Raw genomic sequence first — 17594 nt, 5'->3', positions numbered from 1 at the left:
GCATTCAGCAGAATGCTCTTTCCCTTTCCGACCTGTTCGCTGCAACAAGCTGGAGCCCCTCTCCCTCTCCATCACTTTGCTGCATCGCCCTATGCAGCAAAAGAGAGGGAGAGAGGAATTGCTGCTTTCGTTTCTCTGCAGCGATGTGCAGACAGAAGCAGCTTAAGGGAATCCTGCACAGCAGAGGTTAATGTGACCCACATATAATTGTGTGAAAAGATGCCACTCTGCGCCTTTGTCAAAGAGGCTTCTTGTTACAGCCCAAGCTATCTAGTCCATAGCCCCTTCAGCAAAGCGCAGTTTTCTTACATTAAATCACCACTGCCCTCTTGCCAGCCGCTTAGAGTTTGCACATTATACAGAGGAGACGTACAATATATATTTATATATTTTTAAAATGTGACAGATTGTCTCGTAACATATGTGGTATTGCCTTGAAATGAACTACGTGCATGTGATGGCCAAGCCAGCAGACCCAGTGTGTGTGTGCGCGCATGCCTGCCTGCCTGTAGTTTAAATTTTTTTCCTTTTGTTGGAAATGTGAGAGGCTGGGACACTCGAGCTTTTCATGTTGCTTCTCTCTGAAATATTCATGACGAGTTGACGACCTTGATTCTTTGATACCTGCCATTTATTTATGTGCCACTGACGATAACTGCTGCTAAGTACATATGTCAGTGACATGGTTGAGCGAGTTGGATGATAAGGAGAGAGGCAGGGCATCTGAGGGATGTGTGCGCTGGAATAAGATTACTCTAAGAACTCTGAGGGCATTTTAGGAGCCTGCCATGCCATCTTATTCACCTATTTTGGTTTTCTGACTAAAACATATTTTCTTTGCTTATTCTCCAGCTTTTTTTTCTCTGACTTGGAATTCTGCTCGTTCATAGCTGCATGGTCACTGGCTCACTAATCAAGTGAACTGCTAATGAATTAGTTGATTACTCTTACATTAAAAAAAAAAAAAGAGAGAGAGAGATGTGAGTCTGGGGAGACCCAAGGAACTTCTCTCAAGGGAGAAACAGATCCTCACTGGAATACATTCCGTGTAGCTGGTGTAGCTGTTCTGGAGCATTTTTGTAGCCTGTAAAGGCAAGGATGGCTGAGTGTAGAGCAAAGTAAAATGAAGTGTGGGTGAGCAGGTAAGCAACAGTACCACATTTAACCATGAAAATGTGAAAAAAGCAGGCAAATTTTGTTGCTTTTGAGTGTCTTCCATTTATGGAAAGGATTACAACCTGGACAGCACTGAGCATAAGGATTTGAGGGTGGATGAAAATGTATTAACAGAAAAGGTTATGAAAGTGATGAAATAATGGAACAGTCAGAGCGATTCAGCTTCTAGGTGCTGAAAATGGGACTTTGATGGGTAGATATATTGACAAGCTTCCTCTCGGCCAAACCATGAAGTGAGGGAAACCAGAGGAGGAAGATGTTGGGGCAGAACCTCACTTGCAGATTCTCTTCTTACTATATTTCATATGGAAATATGTTTTTCTGGGCCTTTCATTTTTTCCCTTTCCAAGTAACAATAAGCACACATATATTGCAGTTTATATTCTCCTGAAGATAATTTACTTCTCTGTAAGAAAAAAAAAAAATGTGAAAGAAAGAAGACACTAGAGAACAATTGAAATTAAAAAGGCATCAGAGGCTTCTCCACAAGCTTCTTGAACTGCAGCCGTTCTAGAGAGGCATGAGATAAAGGTGGCTTGGGGAATGCAGCTGAGTCTAGAGAGGCATTTATTTAAGATTGATATCAAACCTTGGGATTGTGAGTGGGAGGTTTTCTTTGAGAAAGGAACAGGATATTGCCAGGAGGGAGGGAGGCTGAGGAGGATGATTTACTCAAAGAGGTCAGCAGCAGGAAGTGACTGGAGATACGTGATGGTCTAAAACACAGGCCAAGGAACCCGGGAGAGGACACCCTTTTGAGCTCTGAGATTCTGGCTCCTCAAAATGGGGCCAATGAAGTGGCTGGGTGGTCTAATTTAGGGTCATCCTTGGTGGTCCTGCATACATGTGTTCTGGTCAGTTTCCTTGTCTGCATGCCTCTATTCAAAATGTCTCATCCTGCTCCTGGGTCTGTTTCACAGGCTTGTACCATTAAAAAAAAAATACCCCTGCACTTGTAAGAGAGATTTCAGGCCCTTCTTAGGGCAGGAAGTCATTTTGTGCCTATACAAATACTTTGTACATGGCAATTACTGAGGGCACAAAATAGTCATGTTTATTGTGAGGCTCCCTTCCATCAAGATAGGAAAATTCCCTGTGAAAGCAGAAATGGAAAGACTGGCAAGAGAAGAGGAGTCACTGCCAGGAGTGACCTTCCAGGCCGTAATCAGAATTTGATAGTTGAGATGAATATAAAGCTTTGACAAGTTTTTAGTCTGAGATCTGCAATTCCTCATCCATGTAACGGCCCATTTGCCTCTAGCAGAACCGCCACAGAAATCTGTGCTTTTTCATATTCATGACTATATATGAATTATTGAATGTTAGGCACAGCCTCCTTCTATCCAGCCTCCCCCTGAGAGTCACTGCTGTGTCTTCTGCTGTCCTCTCATCAGACCTGGTCAAATCTGGATTCCTCTTGTGTCAGGAGCAGTTGTCCTTCCTAGGAATCTTCAATTCAAACTCACAGGAGCATAGAAGAGATTTCTCTCTCCCTGGGAAATGAAGCGTGGCTGAGAAAGCAGCCAGTGAACAGTGTTTGGAGTGAATGGGAGGATGTCCTTCCACTTAGGAGGACCTTAAATGACTTATCAAAGGTCACAAAGAGAAGTCGGTACAGGACAAAATTTGTGTCCTTTTTGTAGGGGTGAATATTTTGCCAATTTTCCAGTATCTATGATGTTCAATTTCCAGTTATTGCAAAATCAGCTCTTTTACAGGTTTTCTGGTACATTCAAACACTGCTGCTGTGCTTTTTCTTTCGTTCTGACTGTGACTGCTGATAGTAGCTTCGATTAGATCTACACAGAGGGTAGCATCTGAGCATGAAGTGCTGTCCTTTTCTCTCTGGTTCTCCAGCTCTTGGTCCTGTTGTCCCTGCACAGCTTGGTATGTGGTGATGTTCACTCTCCTGCTTACACTCAGTGAATGATTTATCATGTGTTATCAGTAGGACTCTGTACAGTGTCCAGGGACAGTGTTTTCTTCCATCTGGTTCCAAGCTGCTGGAACACCCTTCCATATGGTTTTCACATGTGGTTCTCCTAGTACCTCCTTCTATTTTTCCCCTGTGGACTCATCGTTGTGCAGTTTATATAACAAGTACACTTTGTTTCACTTTATAAATTAATCACATACATGAATCAAAACTTCATCAAGTATTATTTTTAAAATGGCAGAGGAAACCTTCACAACTGGGTGAATCTATCTCCTGGAAGAAACATTCAGTCCCACTCCATACTAGAAATTAGCTGCTGCAGTGGAATAATTATCTTATAATGCGTGGGGAAGTCTTTTACTTCTGCTTTGTATTATGAAGGTGCTGGCTGCAGCATATTTTCATGTAAATCATGAAACAGACCTGAGATTGGGTGGTCCAAGAGACAAATTGCTTTATATTGCCAGTCATCTGAGTGATCCAACCTGTGAAAGGGCTCCTCTGCTAGAATCAGTTGCTGCTGGGTTTGCTGGTCTTTACAGATAACTTTTCTCTGTGGTCCTTGTTGATTTTATGTTGTTAGACACGGTAACAGGCTTTTATCTTATCTGGCTTTTTCCCTTCTTTGCTCACCGTGTTGTTTGCTATTCCAGAATAAATATGCAGACAACCTGCCCCTGGCGGCCAGTGCACTGTGTTCCTCCCAGGGTGCAGCAAATATTTGCACCACACCGGGCTGAGAGCCATGAGACGTGAGCAGCCACACGGTGAGGTGCAGGGTGGGAAGCCACAGGGTGCGAAACCAGCACACAGTAGCTGGGGCAGTTGGCTTGGAGCACTTCGTAAGGGACTCCCTGGTCTTCAGAACAACACTTGGGGCAATGAGGACAAGAGGATATGGCATTAGGGGTGTATGTGTGGTACGCCAAGCCAAGTGCTGCTTTCTGGCATTATCTTTATTTTGAGGCTTTTGCATTTCAAAATAATACATTACGTGCATACACTTCTGTGTGTTTGTGGGTTGGAAATATGAGTGGGCATGTTGGTGTACAGGGAGGTGTATACTGCCTGTGTGACATGTACTGAGGTGAGTGAGGCACTCTGTCTTGAGTTTTCTACCATTGTGCCCTGAATCTATTGAGGATTCAGGCTTTACCCCTTCACAGCAGGCCAACCCCTGATGGAGCCAGAAAATTGCTTAAGATGGATGGTGTCTTCAGGCCTTTCTATACCATTTTGTTTCTCATTGGAAGGAAGTAGTCTTTCCTCCAGCCTGCAAGAGGAAACTCCTTTCCCCAGTGCCTGTGCTGTGGTGATATGTTTCAGATGAACACCTGGAAATCCAACTTCTGAAATGACTGACATCTGAGAGCTACTTCTATTTTCAGAATCGTTTGGATTATCAGCCATATTCTACATCCCATCCCTAAGTAGAGAATCTTAAGTGAATGCAATGACAGTGACTATCTGGAGAAAAATAAGACACTGCTAGGGTTAGTGCGGCCCTCACACCCTGTGAGCACACGGCAAGCAGGAATTTCATAAATCCTTGCTTTCTCCTTCCTTGCTAGAACAGGTGAGAAAGCTCTGTTGTGCAGTCCCAAAGAATCTCCAACAAGAATTATGGTTGGTTTTACCTTAGATCTATTCCCTGATTCACTTTATCATGAGATGAATGAAGGTGAGGAGGTAGGAAGGCATACTTGTGCAATTGTAGTATTGGTTCGTGGTGCTGTCACCCCTCCCTGCCTGTGGGAACGGGAAGAGGAGAAACACAGAGGTGGGAGATGTGAGGCACAACATGTGCTGCAGTGCTGTATCCCTACTGCCTCGTTTGACTCCCTGTGTGTCCTCCCATCTCTCTCACCTTACTGGGCTGCTTTAATTTGGAGCCACTGTCGGGTTGGCCGAGAGAGTTGCTTTTTTGTTGGTTTGGAGGTTCTGTTGTTTGCTCACTGTTACCTTTTTCCAGTTTGAAGTTCGCCGCCTTCTGGCCTCTGGGCCAGTGACCCCGGTGCCAGTTGTCAGGCCTACGTTGCACACGTTGTTATCACCAGGAGGCTACTTCTTTTCCAGCTGGGACTTTGGGTCTGGATTGGATCCACCATGCCAGAAGCTCTGATGGATGGCCTTATTGACAATCAGGTTGACCCTTGTTCAGCAGGCTGACATACTCCATATTTCACGGGTCGGCATTTGATGCGTATCAAAGAGGTGGTCAGGTCATCGGAACAGCCAATTAAAACGATAAAGAGGGAGGAGTGGAAGATGAGGTTTTAACTCTTTCCAACCCATTGTGACTGTTTTGCAATGTGAGGGTACAGTTCATAAGTATAGGGCAAGGAGGGAGGCAAAAACAATGATCCACTTACCTAAAATTTATCTATGGGAACTCTTTAAAAACTGAATAAACAGGGGTCAGGAAGCAATTAGCTGCCTATGTAGATGTCAGTTATTTAGCATAAGACTGGATCAATGTTATTTTATGTATTTATTTATTTCCTGAACAAAATATTATGAAAGTGACCATGAAATTTAACATAGGTTTGTGAATATTTAGTAATCCATCTCAAACTTGAACACTTCTCAGAAAACAGGGATTTTGTTCTATCACTATTTTTACCTGGGGGAGAGAAAGGCTCCTATTACAGACACGCTGGTAGCTGAAGGTTGAATGTCATAAAATTAGGAGTTATTTAGTATTGGGTTCTGAAGAATGGTACCAGAAGGACATACTCTTTACCTGAGGATCCTAATGAGGGAGAAGTGCTAGAGCCAGGAATAAAGAGCTCCACTAGGATCACCGGTAATAAAAACCCCATAATCTGTCAACAGTGTTCATACCTGTTCAGGGTCAGTTGCTTCTGTGTTAGTTTTGGGACTGTCTTTTAAGATAAAGCAATCTTTCCCAAGATTCCAGCAAACATGCAATAGATCCCAAAATTTTTGACCTCCTGGGTTTTAATCCACATTTACATTCAAGTTTCCATGTATGAGTTCTAATGGAAATGATAACAAAACAGAGCTTGCATAAGTTTTAAGTGTCGAAAGGTTATGGTGCTGAATAGTTTTACCACATCCTGATTCAATTCCTGGTTCAGATGCAGAATTTCAGGATGGCATCATCAGCACTGTACTTGAGTTTTTTGTTTATAAAAGGAGGAGCAGCTTTCTCATTCTCCCAAGAAAGCTGAAATCTATGAAACACTATTTATGATGTATTAGGACTGTAGTTTATATCTGAATGAGTTAAAAAAAATCGGCTTCCTGTCCCCTCCAAAAGAAATTTTTCTGCGTACACTCCTCAAAGGTCTTCCTTCACCTGCTTGTACTTATTCAGTTTCTGCTTTAATATCATAATCTAACTAATGTGAAGGCATTGAGTCCATTTTCTGACTGTTGGGTAAATGATGGTTAAGTGCCAAGAGATTTACTTAATTGTCTCGCTATTAAAAAAAAAAAAAAATAGGTCTGCTGAGTGAAAGCTTTTATGCTTTTAAATGAGGTATTGTTGTGATTGGAGTTTAAACAGCAATGATTTCTTCAAAAATGCATTGGCAATAATCACTGGCTTGTTTGATTGTCCACATAACTGTACCACTCTCACTGCCAAGAAACTCATCTGAACCTCCAATGATAATAATAGCTATTTTTTTCCATTAAGCATGCAGCATATAGAATATTCAGGGGCAGGAACATCTTCATTAGGCTGTACGGAAAGTGAACATGTTGTTCACAAATCAGCCTCAAGAATAATGGACTAGAGAGACTGCAGAGGTGAGGGATGGAGGCTGAAGGGGTGGGAAAGGAGCTCAGAGCTTCATGAACCACGTACAGAGAGGATTTTAGTGGGATACGGGCAATTGATTCCCTTAAGTGTCTTTGAAGAGGCTGGTGTAGAAGTAGAGAAACTCCAGATGACTCATTTTAATATCGCATAGTCTGGTCACAATGTCTCAATGATCTTTTATATTTCTTTAATTAAAAAAAAAAAAAAAAAAAAGCCAAGGATACAAAGCTAATTCACCTGGCTTAATCAAAAACAACAGCACAATGATGACAGGTTTCTGAAGTGAGCTGGTGACCTGCAAGTGAGAAACCTGCTGCTTGTGCCCAGGTGTCTCAGATAGTGCTAAACATCCTAGACATCTGCAAAATGCAAAGATACCAAATCAATTTTTTTCTGATTTTTTTTTTTTTTTCATGGGAAATCCGTTTTTGTGAATTTTACTTCTCTGCCATCTCCTGTCCCAGAAATCTGCCCTGTGCCAGGAGCACAGCTCAGGGCTGGTCTTTGCCAGAGCTTTTGCTGTGGGGAGGCTGGCCATCACTGAACACAGGTGTTCTGGCAGTCCTTCTTTCTTGACATCCTTCCTCTCTTAATTTCACATTAACTACAACATTTTCACTCTAAAAGCCACAGGTGTTCTTGTAGGATTAAGGCTGACACTTGCCCTGAGACTCAAGCAGCAATATCAATTTCCATGTTTCTCTTCACCATCTCCCGTCTGGGAAATCACTGGCAGGGCCAGCAAGGAGATCCAGTTTGTCTCTCTGTCAGCACACTACACAAGCAAGAGAGAGGCTGCAATGCTCCTTTCTCTTTCTCGTTGCCCTCATCAGTCCTGAGTTCCATTTAGCAGTGTTAGCTGCCTGCTCCTCACAGTTGGACTCCGATTACTCCCCGTTGGAGAGCTGTCAGTGAGGGGAAAGCCATACATCTCAGAGGGAAGTGATCTCACCCAGCAGGGGGGCACCTCTCCCAGCCAAAACAACACGACTCTGACAGGCTTGATGTATTTATTATCTTCTTGGTGCAGGAACGCTGCCATAGCAGGCAGCAGGACTGGGGGGAGGATGCTACTGGGGGCTTGGAAGAGAAAGCAAGGAGAAGTACAAAGTGTCAAGGAGCAATCTGGGGGCAGCTGATGGTGGGGTGAGGAGAGTATGAAGGAAAGGAAAAGGCTATCATAAAACAAGCAATTCCTAGCTGCTGTGCTTAATTCATCTCTGAACTCTGTGAAGCCAAAGAGGGCAGAGAAGCAGAGAAGCAGAAGCAAACAGCAAGTGAAAGAAGAGGCAGGTTACAGCCTGCCTTGGAGGCAGGGTGGTATCCCAGCAAGCTGAGCCATCTGTAAGTGCCTTTGGAGAGCTGTCACCTTGATGAGGAACCCAAATTACGGCCTTTTGTGCTCCTTGTTCCCCTGTGCTTGTCCATCTTTGGGTTTTAGGCTGTGTTCTGGGAGGGTTTCACATCAGGGCCTCCTCTCAAGATGTTTCACCAGCCCTGTTTGGGTCCACTTTCCCTTGCAAAAGAAAAGGCCTTGCTTAAGGTCAAAAGCCTAAAGGATGCTTTGACTCTAAGGAGAAACAGTTGGGATATTTCAGAAGCAGAAGTACATTGTGTCCTGAGGAGCTATGCTAGCTCATAAGCATAATCATATTCAAAACCAGCCTGGCTACCTGGTTGGAACTCCTAGATAGTAGTTAGGCTTGTGTTTTGAAAGACATCTAGATTGGATTTGAAGTCCACTCGTTTCTCTTTGGTCTTCTGGCCATTCCCATTCAGAAATCTGGAACTTTCGTTAGTTAGAAGTTCCAAGAATATATTCCCATCTTCTATGAGTAGCAATTAAGTAACAATTACCATTGTACTGAATGCACCAGTGAGGCCTGAGGAGCCTAATCTGGATTTATCAGCACTCCACTCCTTGGTCCAGAGGCTCAGGTTAGCCCTCATCCTTCAGCCTGGGCCTGTGTTTGGGCTTTCCCTTTGTGTCTCACCTGGAAGATTCACGTTCATCAATCTGTGCTGGGACTCAAACCTTGTCATTCTGCAAATTAGGTGTGTTACCAGGTGTCTGTGTTGTTTCAAGAAGAGGGAAAAAAGCAACTTGTGCTGATATATATATATACACACATATATATTTATACATATATTTTTATATATGTATATATACACATGTATATTTTTATATATATACATACAAAAAAAACTTTACCTTTCTTGGGAACTAAATCCCAGATGTCTAGTATGGCTTTGTGTGACAGCAGTTGTGGTGAAGCCAAACATCATGGATCAGCAAAGAGTTTTTATTTGGTCACGTTTTACTGATGGTTTTCCTTTAAAAAGGAAAAAAAAAAAAAAAAAAAAAAAAAAAAAAAAAAACCCTTCATTTTTATAATGAGCAGCAATGAAACAATAGCTTAAAAAAGATTTCTTTATTTTCTTCCCTACAAGGGGAATTTTTTTTCCATTCTAAATTCATTCAAAATATATCAGCACCAAATTACTTTCAAATCCACAAAAATGGAAAAAGGGGTTAGAAGAGATGGAAAAAATAACCGAAACACTGAGTAGATGGAAGGTTTTGTACAGTGAATGAAAGCAATTTAGTGGAATTCAACAAAATCTCCAAAATAGGAATAAAAATTGCTGATGTTCAGATAGCAAATATTTTTGGACAAACAGACAAATTTCACTCCTAAAAGGCTAACAGTTGCTGTCTGGTTCTTGAGAACCTCTTGTTCCTTGTGGATGTGTCTGATACGGAGCTGTCTGGTCGCCAGTTACCAGACTCTATTTTGTGAAGCTGTTTCTGCCACGTGGCTCTTTCTCATCTGCCCCTCCTGACATGAAACATCAGAAGCAGGAGCAGAAGCTATTCAGTCATAGTGACAGAGCCCTTTTTTTGGATGGTAAAATGTTCCATTGATTTCGTATGTCTAATCTCATGTTTGTCTCTGTGCTTGCATACAGTGGCTTTGATGAAATAGAGCACGAAAGGTTGTTCTGTGAGATTCATGCCCCATTCTGCAGAGCTTGAAGAAAGGAATCCAAAACCTTCTGGCTAGTGAGCAAAGAAAGAATATGCAGCTTGTTGGGACACAGTAGGTGTTGCCCTAAATTCTAGTCTTTTTGTTATCATGAGGAAAGCTATACAGGCCATGAGATGCATGGTGGTATACTCACCAGGTAGACGATTAGGAAATCTAAGTGCTGATCTCTACAAATGGCATTTATTGGCCCTCCACTGTGTATAACTTCCCAGCTGCCCTGTGAGTTATTCCTATGGATGTGGAATGGCTTTGGGTGGTGGCATTGAGGACCTGGAGGCTGCTTCCATGGGCTTGATTCCCAAAGGCACTGGCTTGCAAAGTAGCCTGAGGCAAGTCACTTTGCAGCTTTGGGCCTCATTCCACGGCTGCAAATGGGGCTGATAACCAGCCCGGCTGATGACAAGTGTGAAAGGAGAAATAAGTGTTCTCATCTGACGTTTGTCAGGATGCAGGATGCTGACCTAGATCTGCACAATCAAACTGTATATAGGCTGCATACTCTAGTTTCATGGGACAGCATGTATGATGAATTAGACTGCCTGGCAATTCACTGCCATCCACGAAGGCTGTGAGCATTAATATAAGGCAAACACCATCTAATAGTCCCTACTGAAAAGGGAAGATGCACATCTTTTAAGGCTGCAAGTTTCCTGGAGGAATAAAAGGAATTTTACAAGGCCTAAATCTCCTGGTGGTGTATGTAGCTTTACTTATACTTGTTGTAGCAATGTACTTGATTCTTTTCTTGATTTGGTACCATTTAAATGTCTTGCATCATACTGGCTAAGGATCATAGCAATGGAGAGTTGAAATATTGATATGCATGAAAAGGTAAATGTACTTGTAGGTCTTGTGTCCTTGAAATCCTGTAAAATCCTGTTGTCCTGTGGAGCAGTTTGATTTGTATCCTGGTTCAACTTGGAACAAGGTGCTTGTGTCTGATTTGAAGGATTACAGAATTCCCACTCCCTTGACTTCCTCCCTGTGCTTTTTCCATTCTCCCTTTGTCCCAGGTGAAGAGTAGCCTCCTCTGACTCCTGCACAGGAGCAGCAGATATCCTAAGGGTTTTTCATGAGGACCCATCCACTCCAGGAACACTGGCAGTAACAGCACTGCTGTTGTGCCTGCACTGCATGGGTCAGTCCTCTGGCTGCTGGCAGCCATCTCCTCCAGAGGAGAATGAAATCCAAGTGGCAGGGTAGGCACCTCTGAGGAGATAGCTCCTAACTGTTCCCACAGAACTTGAAAAAAGAGGTTTGACGGATTTACAGAGGAAAATGGCTGAGAAGGGATTGATAAACACACAGAGAGATCTAACTAGTGTGTCCCATCACTCTGAATAGCTGATCACAGCGAAAGTGCTTCAGGGCAGTGTCGGGAAGAATTTGTTGATGTGAACTCGTGTCTCCCTGAGAGAATCATGCTGTTTCAGGGAAGGGACTGTCCAGAGAGGGTTGTCGTAAAAAGGAATGCAACAGTGGGGTGGGCATCTGTCAGGAGGAGCTGGCGAGATGACCAGTGCTTTCTGAAGGCAGAGTTGTGAGGATGCCAGCTAGGACTAGATAGCTAATCTTCCTCACAGCCACCGTGTCAATACAAGCTTCCTTCCCCTTGGTGCCAGTGTTTGCAGCAATAAGCTCTTGATGCCAGCTTGAATCCCAGGCAACAGAAATTCCCCAGTGCAACTGGGAATCTCCTGCATCTCCCACGCTTAGACTACACAAGCATGACCATCCACAGAGCAGTCAACTCTTTGTTAAGAGGCTCAACTGATGGTATCTGGACTGTTGTGAACTGCCTATTGTGGTCCCCTCAGTGCCAGCAACAGACCAAGAAAGGAGAGCACACATGCCTTCTTCAGTGACCTCTACAAAGATCTAACTGGCTTGGGCCAGGGTAGCTTGGGTCACTTTTAATCAAAGATATCATGGAAATATCAATTGCTATTACTAAAATTTCAAGAAGTCTGGAAGAGTATGAGCATCTGAAAGGGAGTTGTATTGAGTATATCCTGCCTTATGTGAACAAGTGTACTGAATTGCACTTGATTGCCAGCAAGTGAAAAGATCTAAAGTTGCAAAGCATCCAGACTAACATTTCTATTGTGCTTTGAAGCTGAGAACTAGAAAATTATCTGTAAATGTGAGAGAAAATAAGGCATACACCAAGATTTCCCTTTCTGAAGCTTTGAGAATATTTGCTTTCCTTTCTTTTTAGGAGTGAGGTCTCTAGCTCATTAAAAACTTTTACCCAAAACTCATCTGAATAGAGCAGAATGCAGGTGTTTGTGTGTGCTGAAGACCTTCTCTAGCTGTTTAGCAGTTGCCACAGAGAGAATGACAGGTCAAGTGGTCAGTGCATCCTTTGGCTAGGAAAGGCCTCAGCCTTCACTGAATCAATCTTTTGGAACACTGTTTACAAAAGCTTTGGTAAACAAGCAGTGTTTGTGCGTGTCTCTTACACTTTAAGTAAGACTAACAAATTGAGATGAGCTGCAGCAGCTCTGTGAAGGCTGGGCACGCATACACAAGGGCCTGAGTTGATTTATCTTGATGTTTGGTTGAATTCTTTGCATTTTGGGTCCCTTCTGTAACCTTTTCACCTCGTTCTTTTTTAAGGTGGCTGCCTGGCTGTTACAATTTATCATGAACGCATCTCACTTCACTTTTGGCTCCTCTGACGGAAGGAACAGCCGGTCTCTGGGAGGTCAAAGACATTATTTTCCCTTCGTCTTTCTCAGTTTCCAGCACATATTTGTCACTTTGAAAAAGCATGAATTCTGGATTTGATGCACTTTAATTGATTTCACCCTCAACAAGTCCAACTGTCCATCAACCTTCCCTTTTTCTTTCCTTCCCTCCCCTCCCCTGCCCCTTTTTCATTTCTTTCCTCTGTCCCTTTACTTTGTGAGTGATGTTTTCACCCGCCTGTATGCTGAAGCTGTTGCAAAGCCCATGACCCCATCAAGGCTTACTGTCACTAGCCATTTCTCTCATTTTCCTCATCTTCCAAGTTGAACTTTGGATGTTGAATGAGAATGAAACCTTATAGGAGCACTGGTCTTGTAGACTCTTAGTAATGTGTTCTTTGTCTGAGTGGCTGCTGGCAGCTAGTTAAATTTGGCTGATAGTCCACTTACAGTCTGCTGTGCAAATTTGTAAGTGAGAGAATTCATAATTAGTCCTCAGTAAAACGACATTGATATTGTAATAAGGCAGAGATAAGATACCATCTCTTCTTTCCTTATAGAAGGATATATACACCCAGTGTGACACAGTTATAAATGCAGTTGTATAAAATAGTTGATACACAAATGAGGCACTGTCACAATGTTTCTTGCTTGTTTTGTGAATTCACAAGGCATGAATGGCTTTCCTGTGTCTTATTCAATGTAACCTTAGGCACCACCAGGGATGGGGTACCCACACTTCTCTCACAGCCCTCTGAGTAAAGAATTTCCCCCTAACATCTAAATTCAGTCTCCCTTCTTTTAGTTTAAAATCAGTCCTCCTCCTATGGCTATCAGACCACATTAAAAAAAAAAAAAAAAAAAAAAAAAAAAGCACCTCCATCTTTCTTATACTTTCCATTTAATGATATTCCTTGCACTAACGTGTGCTCACCGGAGGACTGCAGCACCTCAGGATGAACAGAATTGGTTCTGGAATGGCTGGGAGCTGCCAGGTGCCGGGGTCCGGGGCCGGGCGGCCGAGCGCCGTGCCACGCCGCGGGACTGCTGTCCATGGTCCTGCGTGGCTGCGCGACGCGGGCCGGGGCAAACGGGCGGTTTCGTGGGCAAAAGAAAGAGAGTCGCTCCTGCAGATCGCAGGCAGTGCTTGTCAGCATGGAAATGCGTGTTCTGCAAGGAGCTGCAAAGTACTCACGGAACTCAGAGCCTTTCTTTCTGTGATTTGCCGCTGAGGGGGCTGTTGGTCCAGCTGTGTGAAGACTTGTGCAATGAAACTGGACTGTTGTATATTGGATCATCGTCTGAATGTTAGTCTTTAGAGGAGAAAGCCCTGGACCTTTATATATCAGTGACAGACAGGATTCCTCGCTGGGAAACATGCCCCTGGTTTGGATATTTCAAGTACAAGTGTTTTTGTTCAAATGTTATTGAGACAAAACTTGCTCTTTTTCAATCTATGGGTTACTTTTATCTTTATGTCAGCTGAAATTCTTCCCATCTTGAGGTGATGATGACTTTATTTTTCCTTTCATTGATATGTGAATATTTTCTTTCTCAGGAATTTTCTGGTGTCCAGAGCTATGACACAAGAGGAACTTTAAAAAGTGTTCTGTGTATTCTTGTATTGTCTGCTGTTACTACCTTCTTGGTAATGCTGGGAGATCAGGGACTAAGAGTATAAGATACATTAATATGACATTCAAACGTTTCAGAGGCTATCCAGAGATTTAATTTCTTGGGAGTGGGTGCTATCCTTTTTCTGTTATGCATAGTGGTATGCTTGGGGTAAGAACACACAGAAGGAAGAACTTAGTTTTAATGGGTTCTTTTCAGAATTTCAGCTCCTATGGGCACCATACTGAAGAGGAGGAATAGGTGAGATGAAGTCAACTGCCAGTTTACTGTACTCTGAAGAGTCTTTTCTATGGTCTTTAATTCCAGCTCAGAGTTCTAAGAGATACTGATTACTTAAGATTTCCCATGTATTAGAGAGCTTGAGGATTTTTCTGGCAGTTTCTATTCAGAAAACAAAAACAAACACCCTTGCTTTATGTCTTTTCGGGACTTCCTCTAGAAGTTGTCCTACTGAAGAACAAATCAGAGTCACTTCTCATTAAAAAACATAAAAAATCATTTTTATTGTGTCTAGAGGAATTATAGAGGGAAACAAAGATCTTCTCAAGTTACTGGCCTGCAGCATTCTCTTCTCTGTTCTAGAACTGGAAAGGAGATCTGGTAATGCTGTTATAGCGTAAGGTGGAAAAATATACCAAGAGTGGTATACAGGATCAATCAGATTTCTTTCTTAGCTTTTTTTTTTTTTTTTTTTTTTTTTTGCAGCTATAACCAGCCAGGCAGTGGTATGTGTTAGCTCATTAGATTGGTCAAACCCTGCATCTGTGCACTGCTCAAGAACTAATGAAAATTTCATGCCCAAGTAAGATCCATCATATGTGGACGCACATGATATTGGCTGTCTGCAGAGCTTGGCTCCAAAGACGGGGAGAGCTGTCATCAAGGCAGGTTTTTCATACTTTGCTTGAAGCAACATCAAAAAAGATTTTAACAGGGTTTTGTCTGTATGTTTGTTTGTTTTGTGGCAGACTAAAGACAGGTTCTCTTGTTAGAAGTGGAAGGGCTATTGTTTACTGGTAACAAGAATTTATTTCTGTAGAGTCACAATAGCAACCAAGACATCTGCTTGGTTTTACCTTCTAATACTATCATATAACTTAGCCAAATTATCTGGTATCATGTAGGTCTTCAGATTCAGTTAGCAGCCCATTTATGGAGTCTCTTAGTGTCTTAAGTAAAGCGTGTTTTATTCACAAGCACCTAGAACTAATTGCTGTCTTACTTCCAATACACTGTGAATGTTACCTGTCTTAACATTTTGAAGAGAGGCACTCAGAGATGAAGTGTCTTCAAAATCATCTTGCAGGACAGTTTCAAATTCAGGATTGGAAGCCCAACCTCATACTGTAATACCTAGTTTACATGCCTGCCTTAGGCGTTGCAGCACCTGATGTAGATGTTTGCCCAAAAACAATGGCATGAGGGTGCCTAGGCAGTTTTAGAATTAACTGAGAACTGGATGCATCCATAAGCATCATGGTGTGGTCTTCTGCTGAGCTGGGAATCTTGTAAGAGCACTTAAGCTGGTGAGGAACTGTGGATGACTGTCTGGATCTGGACTGGAGCAGAAAAAGGGTTATGTCTGTAATCTGCATACCCAGAAGCTGCATGGGAGGGTATTGCATGCTGAAATAGGTGTTGATGAGATCTTGGACCTTCTGAAATAGGAAACACTTCAGAGTGGATATTCTGGGTGTTTGAACAAAGTCATGCTTTAGGTACTTGATTGGGTGATCTGAATCCTGCTGCAAGTCTCCCAAATCCCACGCTGGGGCTTCCTCCAGTACACTAGCATGCCCAGTACGTTTTATTTTACAGTTAGTAAGTTGGGCTATTATCTTATGTAAAGCCAAAAATTGCACAGCCTATATCTTTTCAGAGAATTAAATCACTTAACAGGGTCCTGCTAAACTAGTTGGAAGCTTTCCAAACCATGCACAAAGTCTCTTGTCTTTTCTGTCAGGAAGGGAACAATGTGGGGAAAGTATTGTGCTAAGCTCAAGTTGGTTGGCCTGGCAATGCTGGAATTGGTAATACCATAAATACAGCCTTTTCAGTCTCTGGATGTACATAAGCAAAGAGGCCAACAATAGCACTCCATAGGGGTTGTTTGAAGAGATTTTTTTATGATTGTGAATGTTCGGTTAACATAAGACTTGTTTTAAAATGCAGACTCCAATTTGTTGCTTGGATTGAGATATAAACTAAGATTTGATCATCAACCTAGTTCAAGCCTGGTGTTCAGAGAATCTTTAATCTTTAAGAGTTGCTTTACATGCTGGTAGACTTAGAGTTTTTAACCATATTCTATGAGTTGCCAACCATTGTGTAAGAGGCATAAAGTATCTCTTGTTGCTTATCTCTTGTACAGACATCTTCCTTTTCCCTACCCAAATCCAGAAGACAAAATGTGTTGTGAATTTACACAAGTGACTTCAAGAGAGGATACACCACCCATTGTTTGGCAAAGATGTGCAACATTCATTGTGCCTATTTTAATAGTCAGATGAAGGGAAAGAAGTTTTGAAAAGGAGAAGCAGAACAGTTACATTAGGCACTCGATGATGATTTCAGTCTGAAGAGCTCCGAATTCCCTTCTGAAATCTTTTTCTCTTGGGAGTCTTAGTTCCTAAGTTAAATGGCTAATTAGTGTGTGTTCACACCACAAATCAGCCCAGCAAGGCAAACTCAGAAGAGCTAATGCTGCTCACTTGCTCTCAATAGAAGCTGGGGAATCTCAGGATCTTGCAGAGGCATTTGACCCTCCTGGATGTCTGAGAATTAGGGGGTTGTTGTTAGAACACTGGGGAATTTACAGTGAAGAGGGAGGGAAACAGCACCGAAAAATCTTCCTTCACTAACTGGGGCCTGTGTCAGCATCTCTCTAAAGAAAATTTATTTCTCTTGTTCTTTTCCTGTTCCAACTAACACCTTTCTTGGGGGTGGAGAAAGCTGGAATTGACTAAAGGTGCCCCAAGCTGAGAGATGTTCAGCACCCAGCTGATCCCTGATCTCCCTTGCAGGTAACAAGTTGAACAATTTGTAGGCTGAACACACCAGATGAGGAAGAGAAGGGTATGGCTGGGAGGAAGTTAGAGTTACAAAGCCAGCAACTATTGATGAAGGTGTTGGCTGAAGTGCTCTGCTGTAGCCACTGCAGGCAGGGCTGGCTTCAGGCAAGACCAGGGGAATGGCTTTGGGTCATCAGAGAGCATTTATGGGGGGCTATCGGAGTAAGTGTAAATACACAGATCTTGTGGAGAATGAGTCTTACCTAGGAATGAAATCCATCTGTGAGTTTGGTGGGCATTTTTTGT

At 42.6% G+C, this 17594-nt stretch overlaps 1 long non-coding RNA gene across 1 annotated transcript in view; it reads left to right on the top strand.

The window, feature by feature from the left end:
- The window catches only part of LOC149915493 (uncharacterized), a 144453-nt gene that overhangs the window by 12988 nt on the left and 113871 nt on the right, over window positions 1-17594 (top strand). The gene's annotated exons all lie outside the window — the stretch shown is intronic.

The sequence above is a fragment of the Phasianus colchicus genome, chromosome 18 (assembly GCF_987193195.1).
Source record: "Phasianus colchicus chromosome 18, bPhaCol1.hap1.1, whole genome shotgun sequence".
NCBI classification, from domain to species: Eukaryota; Metazoa; Chordata; class Aves; order Galliformes; family Phasianidae; genus Phasianus; species Phasianus colchicus.
The sequence above is the reverse complement of the archived record's forward strand: the minus strand, read 5'-3'. Positions and strand labels throughout refer to the sequence as shown.